Raw genomic sequence first — 22,147 nt, 5'->3', positions numbered from 1 at the left:
AATTGGCGTTTTTACAGCCTACAAGCTTAAGCACATACCACCTCAAAGCCGGGTTTTCGTCAAATTTAGTTATTCTGGCACTCCAATGGTGAGGGCAAAAATGGCAATACAAATAACAGTAAGGCTCAAAAGGATCCAATCCTATCAGGGGGTCTTTAAGTTTCAGATATCACCTGATACTCCGAGTAAACTGCCGGGAGGTGAAAGTATGAGAGCAGAAAGATCACTTTCCTGGGGAAATGACCTAGTCGGAGTCTGACTCTGATCCAGGGCTGATGTTGCTATCTCTGATTTTAATGAGGGGGCACTGCTTGCAATCTCGGTTATGCCAGAACTCTAGACTTGAAGCCAACTCAGTGCTAGTATATAAAGTTCCACGGCCCTTACCTCGTACCTCTTTGCGTACCATCAATTGGTTACCACAGGCCAACCCTTTGTATTCAGTGTCCCAATAGGAAGTGGTTTGTATTTGTACCTTCCACTCTTCCACCTCCCCTTTTGGTGTTCGACTAATTGAACAGGAAAACCAAGGACAAATTCTACCTGTTATATAGGGAGTTATAGACATTACTCTGACAGCAATTACCCAAATAGTGGTAACCTGGGCAGGACAATGAAATCCGACAATCCTCATTATCTGTAAAAACTCCGTTAAAGATTTTCCTTTCCTCCTCCCAATCAATGATCCCCTCGTCCTCTCCTTTAAAGAAATAGAGTCCCCTACCTGTATCTGTCTACTTTTAAATTCACCTTCCGAGTTTTGGACCAGATTATTAACTTTTCTTACTTCTATATACACACTAAAGAAAGGACAATACTTATGCGCTAACCGACTAATGGACATTACATATGTCGTTTAAAAATAGTCTTTTAGTCCGTCCTTGGACACAGGCACAACTTTTCACCGTCCCTCAGGGTCGACTGTGCGCTTGGCTCTGGTATAGTGAGTCCAACCAGCTTCCTCAGTTTGGATGGCAGTCTCTGTTGTCAACAGTATCTGGAACGGACTAAGCCATCTTGGGGCGAGCGGTTCACTCTCCCATGCCTTGATATAAGCCCAATCCCCGGGGTGGAAGGAATGCACTGCTACCTCCAATGGCGTCCGTTGCACTGAGATGCCTCGCTCCCTGTTATCGGAAAGAATAGAGAACAGAGCCAGCAAATACTTTCTTATAAAGGCATCCTTGAACAAATCTATTAAGGCTCACTCTCTGTGTATTAACATTCCAAATTTCCATTCTGCACAGGCTTCAAAGGGCGAGAGTCCTGTAATGCTATGCAGCTTATAAAGCTAGGGGCAAAACCTTCGGTCAGGGCAACTGCGCTTGTTGCATCAACTTATTAATTTGCTCTTTCAAAGTCTGGTTCATCCTTTCAGTTTTTACCCCTGTTGCTAACCATTGATTGGATTAACCCATATCTACAAATAATTTGTTCCAATAAGATTTTACAAACTGTCCCTGTCGTTGCCCGAGCCGTAGGGTATGCTTCTACCCAGCCAGTGAGCTGATCAGTTATTATCAAACACTGATTCCAAAGTCCTGACTTTGGCATATCAATAAAATCACATTGCAAATGTTCAAAGGGGTGGATGGCCAGTGGCCGTCCTCCCATTTCTGTTTTTCTCAGGTTATTCTTATTTTCTCTCTGGCAAGGAATGCAGTGGGCTAAAATGGTGTTGGCGTGTGACCACACTTTTTTTTTTCTCCTATATATATTTTGCAGAAAGGCTGAGACTAGAGCCTTAACTCCCCAGTGTCCTCCCTCGTACAATGCCTTGAGGACTTCCCTGACCACCCCCTCGGGCAGCCATTGTCTTCCATCTCTCAACTTTAGCGTGCCGTTCACCATTGTAGCTCCCTGCTCCTCTGCCAATTCAGCTTCGTTTGTGAATACACCAAAGGGGCAGTGATCTCTTTACTGGTAGGAATAAGGGCTGCTAAGAGGGCGGGATTCCCTGCCGCCTTTCAGCCAGCCGGTTTCCTACTACCTCCGGGGAGTTTCCCTTCTGGTGCCCTGGAATGTGGATAATAGCTACCTCGGACTGGAGGCTCAACGCTTCTAGAATGTCCAGTACCAACTGATGGTGAGCCAGATTCTTTCCCTGGGATGTAAGTAGTCCTCTTTCACTCCAAATTTTTCCAAAAACGTGGACTACTCCACATGCATACTTAGAGTCTGTCCAGATATTTACAGATTTTCCTGTGCTTAGTTCTAAAGCTCCTTTAGGGCATATAATTCTGCTGTCTAAGCTGACATGGACGGGGAAGGGGTCCAGATTCAACTTCGAACCCCCCCCATCCTCTCTACCACTGCATATCCCGTTATTCTTTTCCCATTCACTACTCTAGAGGAACCGTCAGTGTACAGGTTCCATGTTCCCTCTATTGCCTCTTCCTGTAGGTCTTCCCTAAACTTTATCTGTAGACCAGTCAGGGCAATACCATCATGTTCATTACACAGTTCCTTCCTGACAGTTTCTGATAAACCCTCAGTATTAGATCGAGTTTTTCAAGGAGAATAGCCTCGATCTGTAGCAGCCTACTGACCATCATCCACCGCCAAGGATAGTCCTATGCTGGTGTGAAGAATGCAGGACAATCGCTTCCTTTGTTCCTATGTTGCATTTACTCCTGTTCTCAAATTCTTCACCTTAAAACTGAAATATATATATTCTCCTAACGATTTCCGGGTTTAGGCTCGATGTAGTTGTAACCCATAGTTTGCAAGGCATCCATGCCAATGATTAGATCCTCTGTGGCTTCTGGATAATTCACTCTCAATAAAAATACCACACATATTAACCTCTTAAAACTGGTAGTGACCCCTGAATGCAAAAGTGACTTCTAAGGAATTCCCACAGAAAGTGCCTATGTAAAACAGGCAAACCATTCCTGGTGCAAAATAAAACCTCCTTTTTCTTTTTAGCTCCCACTTTCTCCTGTCTCCAAACTCTCTATATACATGCATCACCGCCAACATTGTCACACCCCCAAAGCCTCCTTTTCAATTCAGGCTTTTAAACACGTACTTTTGCCAATCAATCCACATACTGTATCTGTCATTTTCCTGCATGTTTTTCTGTGGGATTCCATAGTCAACAATTCCCCTAGTGTCTTTTGTGTGTGTGTGCGTGATTTTCCCTTTTTCTCTCTTTTTTTTTTTTTTTAAACCCATTCCCTTAGCTTTCCAGTAGGCTTTTACAGCCCCTTTAGATGGAAAAGAATTACCCTGTTAATCACTAAAGTCTGCATGTGTTTATACAGTCCTAACGCTGGCCGGGATCTCCCTCCCTCAACACCAGGCGATTTTTTTATTTTTATTTTTTTTAACTCTGTGCCTACTCTTAACCCTTTATACCCCAGTAAGTTTAACAAGCCAAAAGAGCTTTTTCTCATTCCCTGTTCTCCATTCGCTCCTATTTCTCTTAGGACTCCTCCTGAGGATTCCATTTCATATACACTTTTGGATAACATTCTCTGTGTTTTTCCTGAACTTTGAGAAAGTTACGTTCCTTCTTCTCTTTTAATCCTTTTTCCTTTCAGCTAACTATAGTGCTCAGTTTAGAGTAAACAGTTCTGCTGTCCGAGCTGGCATGCACTATTAGTTTTATTAAGGACTCCTTTCCTGAATCTCCTTCCTCCTCTAGCTGCATCGCTTGTTGATACACGCTTATTTTTTTTTCTTCCTTTCTAGCCTTTCCTTTCCCATTTCCCCTCAAAACTCTTTACCTGATCTTGCAACAACTTTCCTTGCCTTCTTTACAATATTTCCAATTACTCCCTCCTTTCCTTACTCTCTCTCTATTTGCCTAGCTTCATCTAAGTATTTCCTGAGCCACCTTAAAAGTGAACACAATCAGGGCCCCTTGCCCCTCCTTTCTCTTCCCCCCCCCCGCTTCTTCATTCCCTTCTCTTCTGAGCGGGTAGGGCAGAGAAAAACTCCTATAGTTTCCCTTCTTGCTACCACCTTTGAGCTTTTCGCTAGCAACTGTCCTATGGGTTTGGTTGTCATGTCATCCATTTTCTGTAACTTGGACTTTATATCTGGGTAACACCCTGACACAAATTCCAATCTCAGAATATTTTCATTTCCTGAATCTTCTGGGTCCAGCCCAGTGTTCCTTCGCATATTGCGTTTTAGCCTTTCCAGATATTCAACAGAACTTTTAATTCTTTTCCTTACGGTTGACCAAAAAGCCAATTTCATGCTAACAGTCTTAGGGACTGTTGCCTCCAACCCTTTCAACAAGAACTCTTTCATTTCTGCACTTCGCCCTCTGATATTTTCATCCTGAAAATCCCAATCTCCAGGGGTTACTTCTGGAAGTGCTTCCCCGGCCGCCTGTTCTGTTCGAGCGGCAATTGCCAGAGTCTCCTATGTGACTCCGGCCAGCTGCTTACAAATGTGCAGCAGCTCTGTGGGTTTGTAAATCATAGTCCCTAAAGCATCTCTGAGACTTCTCTGAGTGGATACTGGGCACTAACTCCCTGCTCTTTCATCTGTCGTGCCTTAGAGCGGGTCACTGGTCCCTCGGACAGCGTCCCGTCTTTATTTTCGCCATCCCCCTCCTTTTCTTTTACTGAGGTGGAGCAGTCCAATTTACAAACTCCAATTTTGTCATTTCCTCACCTTGTAACTTAGAACCTATCAAGTCTCTACTTACTGCCAGTTTTATTTCTTCTCCAAATTTGATTAGGTACCATATCCAAAAATCTACATAAGGGACACGGGGCGGATGGGCCAAACTTTGGCCCTTTAGAACGAATATCAAATTGTGTCTAATCTTCAGAGCACATGGACCATTTCCTTCTCTGTCTGAAACTCCTGTACCTTTTTACAGACTCCCAATGCAGCAACAGCTTGCCCACCGCACTGTTGCCAGGAATTCCTAACTCATTACCACCCCCACAAGGGCCTGGAGTCGGGGCGTCCCCCTCGGAATTCCTATGGTCCCCACCGGACCTTCTGGACCCCCCCCGCGGGCCCTTTTTGGAAGTCTGTATTCCCATCCCACGGGAGACAAAGACACAAGGATAGGGAGGTTGCGTAGAGAGTAAGGGGTCTCTCTGACGCAGACACAAGGAGGGTACAGACAACAGTCGCACACCTTGGCCCAGGGTCCCGGACTACTTCAACGGCCACCTCTGGGAACCGCAAGGTCACTCACTCTTCATTCACACAACAACAACCAACCCTTTCAGAGTTTCCCACTGCAACTTACCAGGTCCGTTGGTCTGCTGGCTCATTGATTCGTTGGCCGGCCGGCTTGAAAAAAACTCTCGCGTTCGTGCCTCTTTCCGAGTTCTTGATGCCAAGCAGCCAAAGCGTCGGCAAGGAAGCGGCTGCCTTAAAAGGAGGCAGGGGCGCCTTCCGATTCACTTCACCACCGCCTGTTCTGCCTGACCTCAACTGGATCAAAATCCAGCCCCAATCGGCGTTTAGAGCATCCCGGACGAGCCCCCAAATTGTTATGCCAAACAATTTACCTTAAACAAGAGACTGAGACACGAAGGCTTTTCTATTGAAGTTCATTTTATTTACATGAAAAGGAAAAACACAAACAAAACGCCACTGCAGTTTGGCGGGAAGAAAAACCAATTTCACCTTAATTGTGGGTGATTAGGATTTCTTCAAAGAACAAAGGAGTTGGTACAATCTTATAGCTGTCCCCTCAGGGCGAGAGGGGTGGGCCTTTGAGGTCATTAAGTTAGTTAGCAACAATTCATTGGATTAGTGAAAACACATTTTAGACATGCGCAGAACAATTCACTTTCCCTAAATTGGCCCTTTGTCTCAACATTCCATGCTTATCTAGCTTTTAGCCTTGAGCTATGAAGAAAGGAAGCAAGGAGAAGGGGGGGGGGTCCAGCCTGTTTTTACAAGGCTGGCTAATCTCTTCTGAATACACACACACACACACACCAAACAACTTGTTTTTCTTTTTCAAGTAAGAACAATCTTTTATGAGGCAATTGCCTTAATTGAATAAGTCAAACTTTTACTTCTATCAGTTTCAATCTCTTTCAGCCTGTGACGCCAGATATTGTAGACAAAGTGCTTGACCGCTGTCAAGCCACCATCTTGTCTTTTCACCCCTGCCCGCCTTGGCTAATCAAAGCAGCCAGGCCCATAACAATAGAATGGGCCACAGCGACAATTAATGGGTCTTTTCGAGGAGAGACTCATTAGGCCCATTTGAAAGAAACCGAATTTGGCAGGGGATGATATTGGTAACTATAGGCCCGTTGCCAATGTTTGTTTCATTAGTAAAGTAGTCAAGAGAGTGGTGGCCAATCAGCTTCAGGCACATTTGGATGAAACAAATGCCCTGGATCCGTTCCAGTCAGGTTTCAGGCCGCGCCATGGTACAGGAACGGCACTGGTCACCCTGGTAGATGACCTACTGAGGGAGGCCGACAGGAGAAAACATCTCTGTTGGTCCTCCTCAACATCTCAGCCGCCTTTGATACCATCAACCATGGTATCTGAGGAGGCTCTCCGAGCTGGGAATTGGTGGCCTGGCATCGGCCTGGCTCCGATCCTTCTTGGAGGACCACTCTCAGAAAGTTCAGCTTGGGGAGAGGGATTCAGCTCCATGGAGCGTCAATTGTGGAGTTCTGCAGGGCTCCCCAATGCTGTTTAATATTTATGAGGCTGCTGTGTGAGGTTTATCAGGCGCTGTGGAGCATCGTGCCATCAGTATGCTGATGACACTCAGCTCTACATCTCCTTTTTTCCAACTACAGTGGATGTTGTTCTGTCCCTTCAGTGCTGTCTGGAGTCTGTACTGCAATAGATGCAGGAAAATGGGCTGAGGCTGAACCTGGACAAGACGGAGGTTCTGAGGGTGGATAGACCCACCATCAGCGGTTTGGGAAACTCCCTCTCTTTTGGGGAGGGTGACTCTCACTGCAAGAAGTGAGGTTCGCAGCTTGAGGATACATCTGGACCCGGTGCTCACCATGGAAACTCAGGTGGCGTCAGTGATCCACCCCGCCTATTTCCATCTTTGGCGGATCGCCCAGCTGCGTCCCTTTCTTGACATGGGGGCACTCACCACCTTGGTCCATGTGCTCGTAATTTTGAGATTAGACCACTGTAATACGCTCTGTGTGGGGCTACCTTTGAGATTGATGCGGAAACTCCAAATGGTGCAGAATGCAGCGGCCAGACTTCTTAGTGGGGTTAGGAAACATCAACATATCACTCCCACTCTGGCCACATTGCACTGTCTGCCTGTTCGATTTCGCGTTGATTTCAAAGTTTTAATGATCACATACAAAGCCCTAAATGGTTTAGGACCTCAATACTTGGCGGAATGCCTCCTCCCACCCAGATCTACTCGTATCACCCGATCTAGCAAGGAGGGGCGACTGAGGAGCCTAACACCAAGGGAGTGGAAAGAAAAAACAAAACATTGGGCCTTTTCAGCAGTGGCTCCCAGTCTCTGGAAAAATTCCCCCCCCCCAAGGTCCATTTGGCTCCCTCGCTGGGCATTTTTAAAAACCAATTCAAGACCTGGTTATATAAACAGGCCTTCCCTCCGGGCATTACTTAACTTACCTCTTCTCTTCCTCTACTTTTAACTATCGTCTATTGTGTAAATGTTGCAAATTGTCATTATATATTAATTGTTCTTACTTTGTGTTTTGTGAGCCGCCCAGAGTAGACTATGTCTAAATGGGTGGCATATAAGTTAATAAACAAACAAACAAACAAACAAACAAGCAAACAAACAAATAAAATCCAACCTGCCAGTGGCTTTGCCCTAATCTGAAAAATGGACACCTGATCAGATTTCAAAGAATCCAGAACTTAGAATATTTCACTTATTTCCAGCATTTCAAATCTTTTTTCCTAATTGTGCAAGACTAAATGGCAACAAGAAATGAGGAAGGCCTTCAGCTAAGCTGCTTTCTTAATTACTAAGGATCATACTGTACAATATCTTCTGACTGGTAGTCTGAAGGGTGGGAGCACAGACCACAGAAGGGTGCTTCAGCTTTGGAATCCAGCAAAGGACAAAATAGGGTGGCCCTTTAAAAACCAACTTTTTGCTTCATGGACCAAAATTCCGTTCACCCAGCACTTGCTGAACCACTCAGTTCTTCAAAGCATCCCAGTAGTGGAAAGCTTCCAAAGTGTGTGAGAAAAGCCAGCACAAGCTCCTCAAATTTCCTCAAAGGGAATTCTATTGTAGTGGATATCTTGTAGTCTAGAGTTATATTATTAAAGAATGCAAATCTCTCCAGCAGGAGGTTAAAAAAACTGTAGTAATTTATTTTCTATTTTATTTTGATTTTCTTTTCATATTGGTGATCACCATTTAATTGCTGAAAGCAAAGTCTCAATTGTCACAGGATGCAAAAACTGTTTGTGGAATCTGAGGGGACTGTATCAGAGAATTGTCAGCCAGAAACAGAAAAATAATAAAAAGTAAAGAAGACATAAAAGTTTGTGGCATCTTTAAGACTAACACCTTAAAGTCCATGAAAGCTTATAATAAAGTATACCAGTTAGTCTTTAAGGTGCCACAACATTTTGTCTTCTTTATTTGTGTTTGTTTTTGTCTGACATGCTGGCACAGACTGAAGCAGCTACTTCTTTTAGAACTGTATTGGAACTGTTGAAGTAGCAGCAAATGAACAGTAGGTGGAAGTCCTTGCCCAGGAAATTTTGATCAGCAATACCAGAGTTGCAGCTGAAGGAAACACTCTCTTCCATAGATCAAATGTCCAACCTGACTTCTGCACTGCCTCAGTCTGAACAACGAAACTTGATCAGATTCCAAAATGAGATTTCCAAGAATAAACATGTAAGAATATCACAGGTATTTCCATTCAGATTTCAAATCTGTTTCCTTTTCCAATAATCCAAGAATAGATGGCAAAAGGAAATGAGGAAGGCCTTCAGCTAAGCTGCTTTCTCAGTTACTAAGGATCACACTTTACAATATGCTCAGACTGGTGGTCTAAAGGGTGGGAGCCCAGAGCACAGAAAGGACTTCAGCTTTGGAATCAGGCTGGATGAGAGCATATACTCTGTTTCCCCAAAAATAAGACCTAACCTGAAAACAAGCCCTAGTGTGATTTTTCGATGCTCGTAATATAAGCCCTACCCAAAAAACCAGCCCCAGTTAAGTGAAACCCCGCCTCCCACCATTGTGCAGCAACCAGAAGATGACATGACTGTATTTGAACAAATGCAGATAGTTGTACATGAAAAAAGGAAAAAAATTGTAGTTTTGGCAAGATGTTCATTTTGATTGTTGCAATCTTTCCTAATAGTGATAGTTATAGATTTTCCCATTTTTCTAGGTCCATTTTTTTTTTGGTTAAGTAGTTTTATATAATTATCTTCTTTTATGGTTACACATCTGGAAGTTAGATATATTCCAAGGTATTTAACTTTTTAAACTATTTGTAGGTCTGACATCTCTGAGAGCTGATTTATTTTATTTATTTTTTTGGTTTGGCTATTAAATGTTTCATTATAACTTTAGTTTTTTCTTTGTTTATTTTCAATCCTGCTACTTCTCCGAATTCATCAATTTTCTCCAGTAGTCTCAATGTTGTTTCTGACAGATCTTCCAAAATAAACAGCACGTCGTCTGTGAATGTTTATAATTTGTAATTCTCGTCCTTTATTTCAGTGCCTTTGACATTTTTGTTCTGTCCTGCATCAACAAAGCAGGAGGAACTGGTACATCCACTGGTGGCAAAAGTACGAAAGGGAGACTGAGTCTGAAGATGTCTAAAAAGTGGTAACAATGCAAATTTTATTCTTATCTAAAAAGCTCAGGCTTGATGCATTTCGACAGTGGCCTTCTTCAGAAGCAAGCTTTTAGAACTTTTGCTTCCCATTTGGTCTATACCAGCTCCAACATTAATCCGAGGTGCAAAAATCAGAGCATTTTAGAAAAGAATAAAAATTGTGTTGCTACCACTTTTTATACATCTTGAGACTCAGTTTCCCTGTTGTGCTTTTGCTTTCCTGCAGGAAATCAGTAAAATTTTACATCCCAAAATCTTTTAAAATAAATAGCAATGTTAGTTGGTCTCAGTGTGTTCACAAAAATTAAAGTGGGAGAGCGGGATGAATAAAAGGATTGTGGCGAGTGAAGCAAAGTCACTTTAAAGATTAACATATTTGTATTATGGATCAAAATTCACTTCCTCAAACACTTACTTTTTTTTTTTTTAATAATTTTATTTTATTTAGAAACAAGGATAGAGGGTACAGAAAGAAAGAGGGGATAGGAAAGGAAAAATAGTTTTGGGGGATAGGAGAGCATAAAGTATAACATCATCCAATCAATTCATATTACTAATACATATCAACTTTTTGCTTTTTCACAGTTTGATTACCCTCCTGCTTTTATCTTATCATTTAATTTTAATTTTATTCTATGTTATTCCAACATTGTCTGGTAGCTGCTGCCATTTATACAATACATCCCATCTTTCCGTTTCTTTTTGAATTGAACAGTCTTTCAGCCCATCTGACAGAATATCCATTTTTTTCACTTCCCATATTTTCACCATAAAATTATCTGGTTTCAGTATCTCTGCCTCCTTAAGATTTTTGTCATAGTGCTTTTTAATTTTGGAAGCTGCATGGGTCACTGGATAACTCTCTACTGCATTCATATTACCTGGTGTCATGTCTAATACAGACGATTCTAAAGTCTGTACAACTTCATTTAAGTTTTGTTTGGCATCTACTGTCCCCTCTTTCATCCCTTTCATCAAATTTTCTATTTTGCTAAGACCTGCATTCACTCGCTGGAACCCTGTTAATATTAGCCTTTGTATATTAATCTGCCATTCCTTTTCTATTTCTTGCACCACTATTCCAGAACTTTGGGATTGAACAGACCAAGTCTCCATTTGTTCTTTTGAATTTTTGGGGTCCATCTCAGGCTTTGGGGTTTGTTTAAATACCACAATAATCACCCCCTAGAAATCCTTCCAGTTTCCACAATTTTATCAACAATTCAAACCCCTCATCATAAACCTCCCCTTAGATCTCCCTCCAGTCTTTGTCCAGATATTGTAGTATAAAAATCAACTTTTAGCCCAGCAAATACAATATCAATTAGAACCGTGACGCAGTTATTTCTTCTTCTCCTGAGTTCAGCAAGCTTCTATTTTTAGACTCACACGTGGTCACAAACAAAACAACAGTCACAGAGTCTCAAACTGTCCAGTAGATTGTCCTTGGAGCTCGTCTTGTGATCTTCATTAACCCCTTAATGCTCCTTAGTCCAGTCGGCCACGTCAGCTCCAACCACCAGATTCTATTATTTATAGTTCACAAAGTCCAGAGAAGGCAAAGAATAGCGTATCCCAACCACGCTGCATCCACCGAAGTCTCTTAAATCCAGTCAGACGGTGTTGCTGTCTGGGATTCTTCTCCAGAAACATAAGATTTATTTTTCCATCTCAGACTCTCGGCTTTAGAATCAGCCTGGTGTTTAAGAGTTCACTTGGAGAAGCTTAGTTTCGCTTTTGAGTCAGACTGATAAGATAAACCCGCCGCTGCATTTATTCTTTCTGCCAAATAATTTCATTCTTATTTCAGCTTAATGAGGCTGTTTCATAAATCAGAGGCTTCGGCTTACTTACTTGTTATATATTTTTAGTTTATATTGATTGCTCTCCTCTCCCCCGGTAAAGGGTTCCTCGCGGCTCAGTGCCAAAAAATGGCGCCCGCTCCAGTCTGTGCACGGTGATTTCTTCAGAAGAAAAAAGTCCGGGTCTGCCTCCCTTTCTTCTCCTTCTGCTGCTCACCATCTGCTTCAGAGAGACTTCTTCTAGACTCTCCTTTGATCCCCATTTCAAAAAGGGGATCCTGGACCGGAGGGTTCCAGCTTTTCCAGAGAGAGCTCCTCTCTGGAGTTGCTGGCAGCACCGCAACAAAGCCCCGCCCCTACATCTTCCTCAAACACTTACTGAAGGTCTGTATTGTTCAGTGCATCAAAGCATCCCAGGAACCTTAAGTTCCTGAAGTCTTAAAGAGAAACCATCACAAGCTAGGCAAATTCCAAATGCAGAAGCCATGATAATTTGTTGGGGCGGAAACAATAATGTCTTGTGGCATTTGAAACATACTTCATTTGGTAGAATCTTTAGCTACAGTAAAGCATAACCCCTGGCCAGTCTCCATGTAAAAGAAATGGGGGATGTTCCCAGTATCTCACCTTAATAGTAGCTGCCACCTCCTCCCCTCCATTGACCTTCCAAGATGAAGGGAGCCCCTGCTTACCATCAGGTGGGAGGAATTCTATTGTCAGGTTTGCCTCCTTTCCTGGATCTTTGAAATATTATAAACAAACAAACAAACAAAAAAACCCCACACAACGCCTATAACATATACGTTAGGACTTCTGACTTGTATTGTTGTCTGATGGCACAGATAAATCCATTGTCACAACAAAACTCTTTAAAAATCTTTGACTACCTGGGCACATCTAGAAGGCTGAGGAGCAAATGTTAAAAATTGGCTTTGGGTACATTAAAAGAGGGGAGACTCTGAGGAAAGTGAGAAGACTGGTAAAAGATATCCTGCTGAATGGCCAAAAAAAAAAAAAAACCCTTGAAATCTATTCCACTTGTAGGTATAGAATTTCTTAGTAGTAGGTTTCATGAAGTGTTCAGAACCTCCTGGACTTCTGGATGGTAAGTTCCACTAGACATATTTTCCATGTGATTAGATGGAGAGAACAGAATTCTTGGCAAAGTGTTTCCATTGGGCTTTTCGAGGAAATTTGACCAAGAATCTGACACTCCTTGGCTGTTGTTAGGAGTAGAGGGGCAAGCCAGGCTTTGCACAGCCACTATAGTGTGATTAGAATGCAGTCTGCATTGTTCCATCTGATCTTGGCAAGTATTTTCATGATGAGAGGAAAAGGAAGAAATTCGTAAAGACAAGTCCCGCTGATGAAGAAATGCATCTTCTAGAGAATTGTGAACCCTCAGGCTTCTGGAGCAGTAAATCTGTAATATCTGTGTGCAGTGTTGTAAAAAGACCTATTTTGGGAACTCCTCCTCTGACAAAGTGACAGTGAAGTAGTGGGAAGTAAAGTTGCCATTTGTAAATGGTCAGCAGTTTCCTGCTCAGTGTTTTCTACACTCAGGAAGTGTACTGTGAGTAGATGGATGTATTTAGTCCTCCACCACTTCCAAACTGAAGTGCTATGACCAGAAGCCATGAGGAACATATACACCATGTGTATTCACATATCAGACTACATGATTATTATCTGTAGAAATCTGTACAACCTTTTTTTCTCATAGGTGAGGTTTTGGTGGACCTATAAAAGCCTGTGAGGCAATGCATGCTGGACCTACCCCTTATGTTTTGTACCCATCTGTCCCCTCAGTCCCTGACTGCCCCACATTAAACAGGGACATTTAAAAGCTCCTTCTTCTGGTGTGCAGTTCAACATGGGCAGAACACCCCCATGTGATCAGAGATCATGTTCAAGTGCATGCAGTTGAAATGTCTCTTCAGAGGACTCTGATAAATGGAACAAAGTTAGGCTTGCAACCATGGGTAGGCCAAAGTTGACAACCAAGTCACTTTATCCACTTAGAGCCCTCACATGCTCAAGCCAACAAGTGATTAGGCTCATAAGGGTCTCAGTCCTCATGACTATATCATGACTTACTTGTTTTCTCCTTTTACTAAAAGACCTGAGGTTTGAGGTGGGTCTGCTCTGTTTTCTGATTGGACTGTGCTCCACATTTTGTCTTTTTTGTCAAGTTGATAAATGTTACGAAATTATTTATAGTACAATGACAGCTCTCCTGGACTCTACTACTGTCTGTCATGATAATGGCAGTATCTGATCAATGGTCGCATATAGAAATATGTGGGAAACTTCTGCTTAAAGCTTGTAGCTGCATTCTGTTCCAGTGATGTGCATACACTCCTGGCAGGAAGCGGCAGCTGCCAGCAGGCGTGGTAACCCCTTATTCTGCCCTTTCACTTAGAGGTAGAGCATAATATCAAAGAGTTATTTCAGCCAATCCTAGTTACCAATAGGTAACTAGTATCCTATCTGTCTCTCTCACAACATATTATGTTATCATGCTAAGTAAATACAGTGGTGTCTCGACTTATGAATGCCCCTACCTACTAACATTTTGACTTATGAACAGCTCTGGTCACAAAATTTTGCCTTGACTTGGGACTGGAGCTTCCACTTATGAACACAAAAAGGCAGTGGAAAAGGGCATCAAATTCAAATAGCTAACTGTAGGTGGCGACGAGGCTGCTTCTTTGTAGCTCTTTTGCCCCAGCAGTTAGACAGTGTACAATCCGAGGAGGCTGCCTGCTAAGGTATGGTGCAGCTCTAGGCTTTTTAAAAATTGTTCTTGGTATTTTTGCAGCGTGGTTTTTGGCTAGGAGGGTTATGTTTCTGTGCTGTGATGGGTCTTGGGGGCGTTATTAGTTTTTTGGGTTTTCCCCCCATTTCTGATGGGGGGGTTGGTTGCTTTTTGGAGTGTTTTTCCCCACTTCTGATGGGTCTTGGGGGGTGTTTTGTTTTTGGTTCCCCCCATTTCCAATGGGTCTTGAGGGGTTTGGTTGCTTTTTGGCATTTTTTCCCCATTTTCGATGTGTCTTGCATGCTTCCCTTGCTTTTTGCTTTGTTCTCTTTGAATTTCTGACCTGCTCCGTTTGTGCTTTTGCAATGGCTCCTGAATGATTCCCTTGCTTTTTCCTTTGATTTCTGTGCATTTATGACCTTATCCCTTTGTTCTCTGTGCATTTCTGATCTGCTCCGTTTGTTTTCTGTACAGGGTTTTTGCAGCTTGGGTTTGGGCTAGGTAGGGGGTCATGTTTCTGTGCTCTGATGGGTTTCCTGCCCTTTTTTTAACCTAAGTCATCTTAGGTTTAAAAAAAAAATCTCCCCTAATGGTAGAGGATGGATTAACTTGTTTTGTATTAGTTCCTATGGGAACTAATGCTTCAACTTACAACCAGTGCCTCTACATACAAACAAAAAAACAGCCAAAACAGATTAATTGGGTTTCAATGCATTTCAATGAGAAATGCTGATTCGACTTACAGACATTTCGACTTACAAACATCTCCTGGGATGGATTAAGGTCATAAGTCAAGGCACTACTGTAAAAGAGCTCTTGGGGTGCTGCCTGTAGGCTCCGCTGGCTTGGACATCCGTGGTCGACTCCTTTGTTCTTTCTCTAAGGCAATTAGCCTTCCTTTATTCCGTGATCACCCACATTTGGCGCCCAAACAGGGACATCACCTGAGGCAATCAAAGCAGCTCACCTTGCCCGGCAAGGGCTCCAGATGCATCCTCACATCCTCATTGGACCCTGGCGAGTATTACTAGTTAAAAATGGGAAGCACTCTTACAGCATTTGAAAATCAACATAAAAGAGACTTGATTTATTTGCTCCATAAAGAGGGTCACTGTGACATATCTGTTTCACTAGAGGATTTAATGAAAGAAATAGGAACTCATTGTCCTTAGTATCCAGAAGAGGGCAGCTTTAAGCTTTCAGATTGGGATAAAATTGGGAATAAACTTCACAAAGACCCTGTTGCTCCAGTTAAAGTCCACCATACATGGCATCTCTGCCGGAATGCAATTTCAAAGATCGTGAACCTTTGCTAGCCCATTCTTTAGCTAACCTCCCAACAGCCTCTCAGATTTTGCCACCCTCTAAGCTACCAGATCTCCATGAAAATAGAAACAATCCACCTTCCTATGCAGCTCCTGCCACTCTTCCAATGGCCCCTTCTAGCTGCATTCTGTTCCAGTGATGTGCATATACTCCTGGCAGGAAGTGGCAGCTGCCAGCAGGCGGGCAACTCTTTATTCTGCCCTTTCGCTTAGAGGTACAGAATAAGATCAGAGGGTTATTTCAGCCAATCCTGGTTATGATTAGGTAACTAGTATCTTATCTGTCTCTCTCACAACATACTATGTAATCATGCTAAGTAAATAAAAGAACTCTCGGGGCATTGCCTGTAGGCTCCGCTGGCTTGGATATCCATGGTTGACTCCTTTGTTCTTTCTCTAAGGCAGTTAGCCTTCCTTTGTTCCATGATCACCCACAGAAATACTGAATGGAACCCAAGGACAACCAGTGAGTTTTATTTCCTGTTTTGGACATACTGTTCACTACCTTGTCACCTGTCCTGTGCCTCTTGAGATGAGGAGGTTGTTATGCCACCAGTAACACCAATTGGTGCAGGCTCACCCACTTCCTTTGCTGATTATTCGAGCTTTAAATGGGTCATTTTTCATTCCAACACAATCTGACTGACAAGTGGAAAGGAAGTGCCTAAACTCTGAATAGCTGCAGAAGAAGTACAGTGGTGCCTCGCATAACGTTTGCTTCGTTTAACGTTTTTTTCGCTTAACGTTTATTTTTTCAGAGTCAGATTGTGCTTCGTATAACGTTTTTCCCTATGGGCGATTTTCACATAGCGATTTTGGGACCATGCTTCGCTTAACGTTTTTTGTTTTAGGTCCCCTGCTTCACTTAACGATGTTCATTTTTTCAATTACAAAAGTGTCTTAACATGTTGAAAAACAGTTTTAAATGCTTGGAATCGTTAGTGCACCTTCTAAAATGTGTACATACTTAATTTGGCATTGATTTGACTTTTCGTTAATTTTTTGTGAATTTTTTTCTCCCCCATAGGAAACAATGGAGCTGTCAGATTTTGACAGCTGTCAAAAGTTGGGGGGGGGGGGAAATTCAGCATAAATTAACGAAAAGTCAGATCAAAGCCAAATTAACTTTTGCATCCGTTTTAGAGGGTGCAGAAGCTAATCCAAGCATTTAAAACCATTTTTGACCCTTTTATGACACACTTAAATTTGCAAAAATTGACTTTGCAAAGCCATTGAAATGTATTGAGTCGGCTTCAATACATTCCAATGGAGGAAACATTGTATCATTTAACAATGTTTCCTATGGGTTTTTTCGCTTAAGGACGCCAATCTGTGCCTATTGGAACGGATTAACCGGTTTCCAATGCATTCCTATGGGAAATGGTGTTTCGCATAAAGTTTTTTTCGCATAAGGTTTTTTTTTCTTGGAACCAATTAAAAACGTTATGCGAGGCACCACTGTATTTGGCTTTCCATGGAGCCTGGGCTGACAATGTGATGGTCTCCAAGTCTTCTCTTCCACCTTCTTCTGTTTGTTTCTGGTTCCAGCCCAGAGGACATCCACAGAATCAGTATGAGCGACCTATTTATTTCAGATACTACCTGCTACAAAGGGAATATCACTGAATTTCAATGCCTTCTGCTCTGCTACAAGCCAATTGCCCCCTACAGAATCCAAGGCATATGGACTTTTGATTGGACAGGGAAGGCTCCATAGGAGAAACTATAAGCTATATCAATTAATTGTTAACAATTAAGAGCCACTAAGGAGAGGAATACATTTATTTACCTAACTCTTCTCTTCTGATTAACCTGCTTGATGAGTCAAGATGTTGACCTTTCTCCCTATTTCTCTCAAGTTTAATAATTCCTTCTGCTCAGCCAGCAGACGTATATCCAGTGAGGCATTTCCTTTCAGCTGAAATGTTTATATTTGTCAGTTTTTATTTCCTGCCACTACCCAGCTCAGTTCTGCCACTAAATAACCACATTCAGAGCTTCAGTTGTCTCATTTTCTGCCCAGGACTCCATGGATTCCCTCTGTGCTACTAAAGCCAATTCTCCATTGTGCCTAGAGCTCAAGAAAGTAATCAGGACTGAAGTTCCTATCATATGCTGACATTGCTTTTACAAGCAGCAGAATCACCTCCCTCAATTCAAGGAAGCTGATCCCCAAGCTAGTCAAGATGGTTTGTTTGTTTGTTTGTTTATATCCCGCCCATCTGGTATATTCTACCACTCTGGGTGGCTTCCAACATGGCAGATATACATTAAAAAGCACAAAAGCTTTACAACATAATCAATAACAGATACAGTGCAAAAAATAAACTATAGTAAATAATAAATAGCAAGAAAAAAGAGAGGCAAGTGCTGACAGGAGGGAAGGCCGGGGTGTACATCCATATTTTTAGTTGGCTTTTAAAAATACCCAGCGTGGGGGCCTCATGAATCTCCGGAGGAAGGCTATTCTAGAGGCGAGGAGCCACCGCCGAGAAGGCCCTGTTTCGTGTCTTTTCCCTCCAGGCCTCCCTCGGCGTCAGGCTCCTCAGCCTCAGCTCCTGACTCGCGCGGGTGATCCGGGTAGATCTTAGTGGGAGCAGATGTTCCGCCAAGTATCAAGGTTCTAAACCGTTTAGGGCCTTATAGGTAAGCATTAAAACTTTGAAGTCAATGCACACAATAGTTGCTTATGGGCAGAAAATTCAACATACAGTAGAAATACAATCATAACCAAGTAAATAATGCACAGTCTGCTACACATCACTCTTCCCAATGGTAGGCCAGCCTCTGGGTAAGAAGCAAAACTTCATCAGATGGAAACTTTCCACTCTATCATCAACCTACCCACTGAAACATTTCTCTTGTTCAGCTAAAAGGCATAGCAACCATGCTGGCATGGCAGAGAACACTCCTCCCCAATTCAGATTCAAAAGAAGGCTCCCAACTGATGATCTAGCAGCTCAAATCCTTGAGTGTTAATCAATATCACCTTTTGCTGAAAGTCTCCCACTATTTATTTATTTATTTATTTATTTGACTTATATCCCGCCCATCTGATAAGTCTATATCACTCTTAGGATAGTGTTCTTTTCATTACAGTTCTATAGATTGCAATGCAGTCGTTAAGGACTTGCATAGGATACATTGATACAATGATAAACTGTGACTGAGCATACAACTAGACCAGGCCATCACTTTTGATATACTTGCTCCAACATTACTTCTAAATTATGCTTAATAGTAACAATTGTTTAGAAAGTACATAGAATCATGGATTCATAGAAACATGGCGTGGAAGGAGGCTATAAGGCTGTCGAGTCCAACCCCCTGTTCACTGCAATATCTCTACATTTCTCAAAATATTCTCCAAGTATCTGTGAACAAGTGTGTTTTGGTAATTGCTCTGCTTTCTTGTCTTCTTAACCTTCCTCTGTGTGAGAAACATAAGGAAGAAGCTAACCTTTACTTAGTCTAAGGCCAATGCATGCCACTGTCTTAAGTGCACAAACACCTGTAATTCACATACAGGTGTGACACAGATGTGTCTGAAGAACTGAGAGTGCAGAAAACTTTACAGTTTGCCTGTTACAAATTGACTAAGCACATCTACAAAGCAAGGTGAATAATACCTGTCTTTAGCCTGTTTGATTAATGAAAAATTAATTAACTTACATATCTGTGATATCAACATAATATTGCTGTAATAACAAAAGCAATGTTATGCATTGCATCATTTTGTACAGTGTTGGTATGGCTATTGTCCAACCTGACACAGCACTCAGAGCTTAATGTAGCTAATTGTTCTTTCGACACACCTGAGTTTTTACTATGAAGGATGTCATCCGTTTTCAATGAAGTGCCTCCCAGCCAACCTGGACAATCATATAATGTCCACTCTTCCATTTTGGATTATGTTCTCCCTTGCTTTGAGGAAGTTGTGCCTAAAACCAAAAGGTCCACCTGAAGCTGGGAGCATTATCCTTCAGACCAGAGGTAGCCAACCTTGGGTCCCCAGGGGTTCTTGGATTGCAACTCCCAGAAGACCTTGCCAACACAGCTATTGGCAAAGGCTTCTGGGTGTTTCAGTCCACGAATGTCTAGGGTCCCAAGGTTAGGAACCACTGCTTCAGACTATGGCTCCCAGGATCCATTGGCCAACCCAGTCAGTGGCCTTGTTGGCCGGAGATTTCTGGGAATTGTACTCAAAAAAAGAGGAACTTCTCTAAACTTTGGTTATAATTCTAAGCATCCTAAAACCCCAATTTATTTTATAAACATAAGTGAAGCAAGGTCATTTCCTGATGCTATCTATAGGGAAGTACAACTTCCCCCTTTTTAAGAATAGATAAACGAACCTTGAAAGCAGACACCATAAAGCTTACACCAGAATTTGAAGTAGTGAACACAAACTAGAGAAAGAACATACAAACCTATTAAAAATATGGGAACGTTAGTTGGAAACAGTCCTGACAGCCAAACAAGGGGTGCAAAGACCGACACAGAAATGAATATAGATCTGTGCTTCAAATATTGATATTTAAGAATGTTGAAAAATTTTCAGTGTGTAATCTCTTTGCTGATACAGAACAAAAATCTTTAATTAAGTTTAGTTTCCCATTTCCTTGACAGCAGCTTGTTAACAGATTCAGAACATGTCAGACTTCTAAACCATCTTAAGACAGGTTTGAGATCCTAACTTACTACATAGGAAACAGAGCAGTAACCTTTTTTCAGTTCAGATAATACAGGAAACCATTGTTACTTTAAAATATGCTGGCTTCCCAAGGAGCCCATGAAGGAAGGAGTACTGGGATCTGAAATCACAAACAGAAGGATTATTTATATTGTGTTTCTCTAAAGCTTCACCCACATGATCAAATACTGTGAGATTTGCTACAGGTATAAAACAGATAAATTGGCTTTTTTATTTTTCAACTGATAACATGATGCAAAGGCCAATTCAAATTAATTTCCCCCATGTAATTGATTATTTCATTCTCCAAAAGGCTAGAGGCAGGCATGGCTGCAGATGATGTACTAAGTTGGACGTGATATCTTGGACAGATAAAACACCTATCCCGATGATCTTTCTTCCTGGTTACCCTGATATGTATACTCTGTATATATCAGAGTAACCAGGAAGAAAGATCATCAGGGTAGGTGTTTTTTCTGTCCAAGATATCACGTCCAACTTAGTACATCATCTGCAGCCATGCCTGCCCCTAGCCTTTTGGAGAATGAAATAATCAATTACAATAAATATATCAGAGTAACCAGGAAGAAAGATCATCAGGGTAGGTGTTTCTTCTGTCCAAAATATATATATTTATTTTTTAAAATACAGAGTTTATCACTAAATCATCACTACATTGATATAGTAGATTAGCACTTGATCACTCCAGTACAGTGGGGTCTCTACTTAAGAACTTAATCCGTATTGGAAGGTGGTTCTCAAGTTGAAAAGTTCTTATGTTGAATCTGCATTTCCCATAGGAACGCATTGAAAACCATTTAATCCGTATCTGCTCTTTTCCGTCCATAGAAACTACAGTGGAACCTCTACTTAAGAACTTAATCCATTTTGTAATGGTGTTCTTAAGTTGAAGCAAAATTTCCCATAGGAATGGACTGAAAACCAATTAATCTGTTCTGGCTGTTTTTTTGTTATGTAGAGGTGTGTTCGTACATTGAAGCATTAGTTCCCATAGGAACTAATGCAAAGCTGGTTAATACGTACTCTACCACTAGGGGGAGAATTTTTTTTAACCTAAGATGACCTAAGGTTAAAAAAAGAGCAGGAAAGGTTTTTTTCCTGTTCTTATCTTGGATTTCTGTTCTCAAGTAGAAGCAAAATTTAGCAAATGGAGCTGTTCTTCAGTTGGATTGTTCTTAAGTAGAGACGTTCTTAAGTAGAGACCCCACTGTATAGTCAAAAGAAGATGAAAATTTACAGTATATGATACGTAAAGAACTCCAGTGAACCAGCAGGCTACTATGTTTCCATGGTATGTATGTGCTGGTTGCTTTTCCCTGATACCATGCAACAGGTTAAAAAAAACACTGGCTTTACAATGAATGATAAAAAGGAGAGCTGGGAATTGGCAGAGGGCAGGAGCAATAAAAGGGGAGTTGTCGGCTGTAGCACAGATCAAAGTGCAACAGGATCAGGGGCCCATGTGGACACTGGCACCGAAACAATCCCCAGTCTCCATGTGATCTTCAGATCTGAAAAAAAAAACCCCATTAAATTGGCTGTGAATCAAGCTGTAGCAAAGCCAGGTTGCTGTAAGTTGACGTCCCCAGTGTAGCTGCAGCCTAAACTTAGATATGATGATCCAAATATAGACATTGAGAGTAGAAGCTTTGCCATGCTAATTTTCAAGAAGTAAAGACCTAACACCTGGTAATCTTCATGATCAGGTTTGCTCAACATGTTTGCTGTGTCAGTAGATGCAGGAATGTTATATGATTTCATTAAAGGTAAAT

This window comes from Pogona vitticeps, chromosome 4 (assembly GCF_051106095.1).
Source record: "Pogona vitticeps strain Pit_001003342236 chromosome 4, PviZW2.1, whole genome shotgun sequence".
Classification (NCBI taxonomy): Eukaryota; Metazoa; Chordata; class Lepidosauria; order Squamata; family Agamidae; genus Pogona; species Pogona vitticeps.
The sequence above is the reverse complement of the archived record's forward strand: the minus strand, read 5'-3'. Positions refer to the sequence as shown.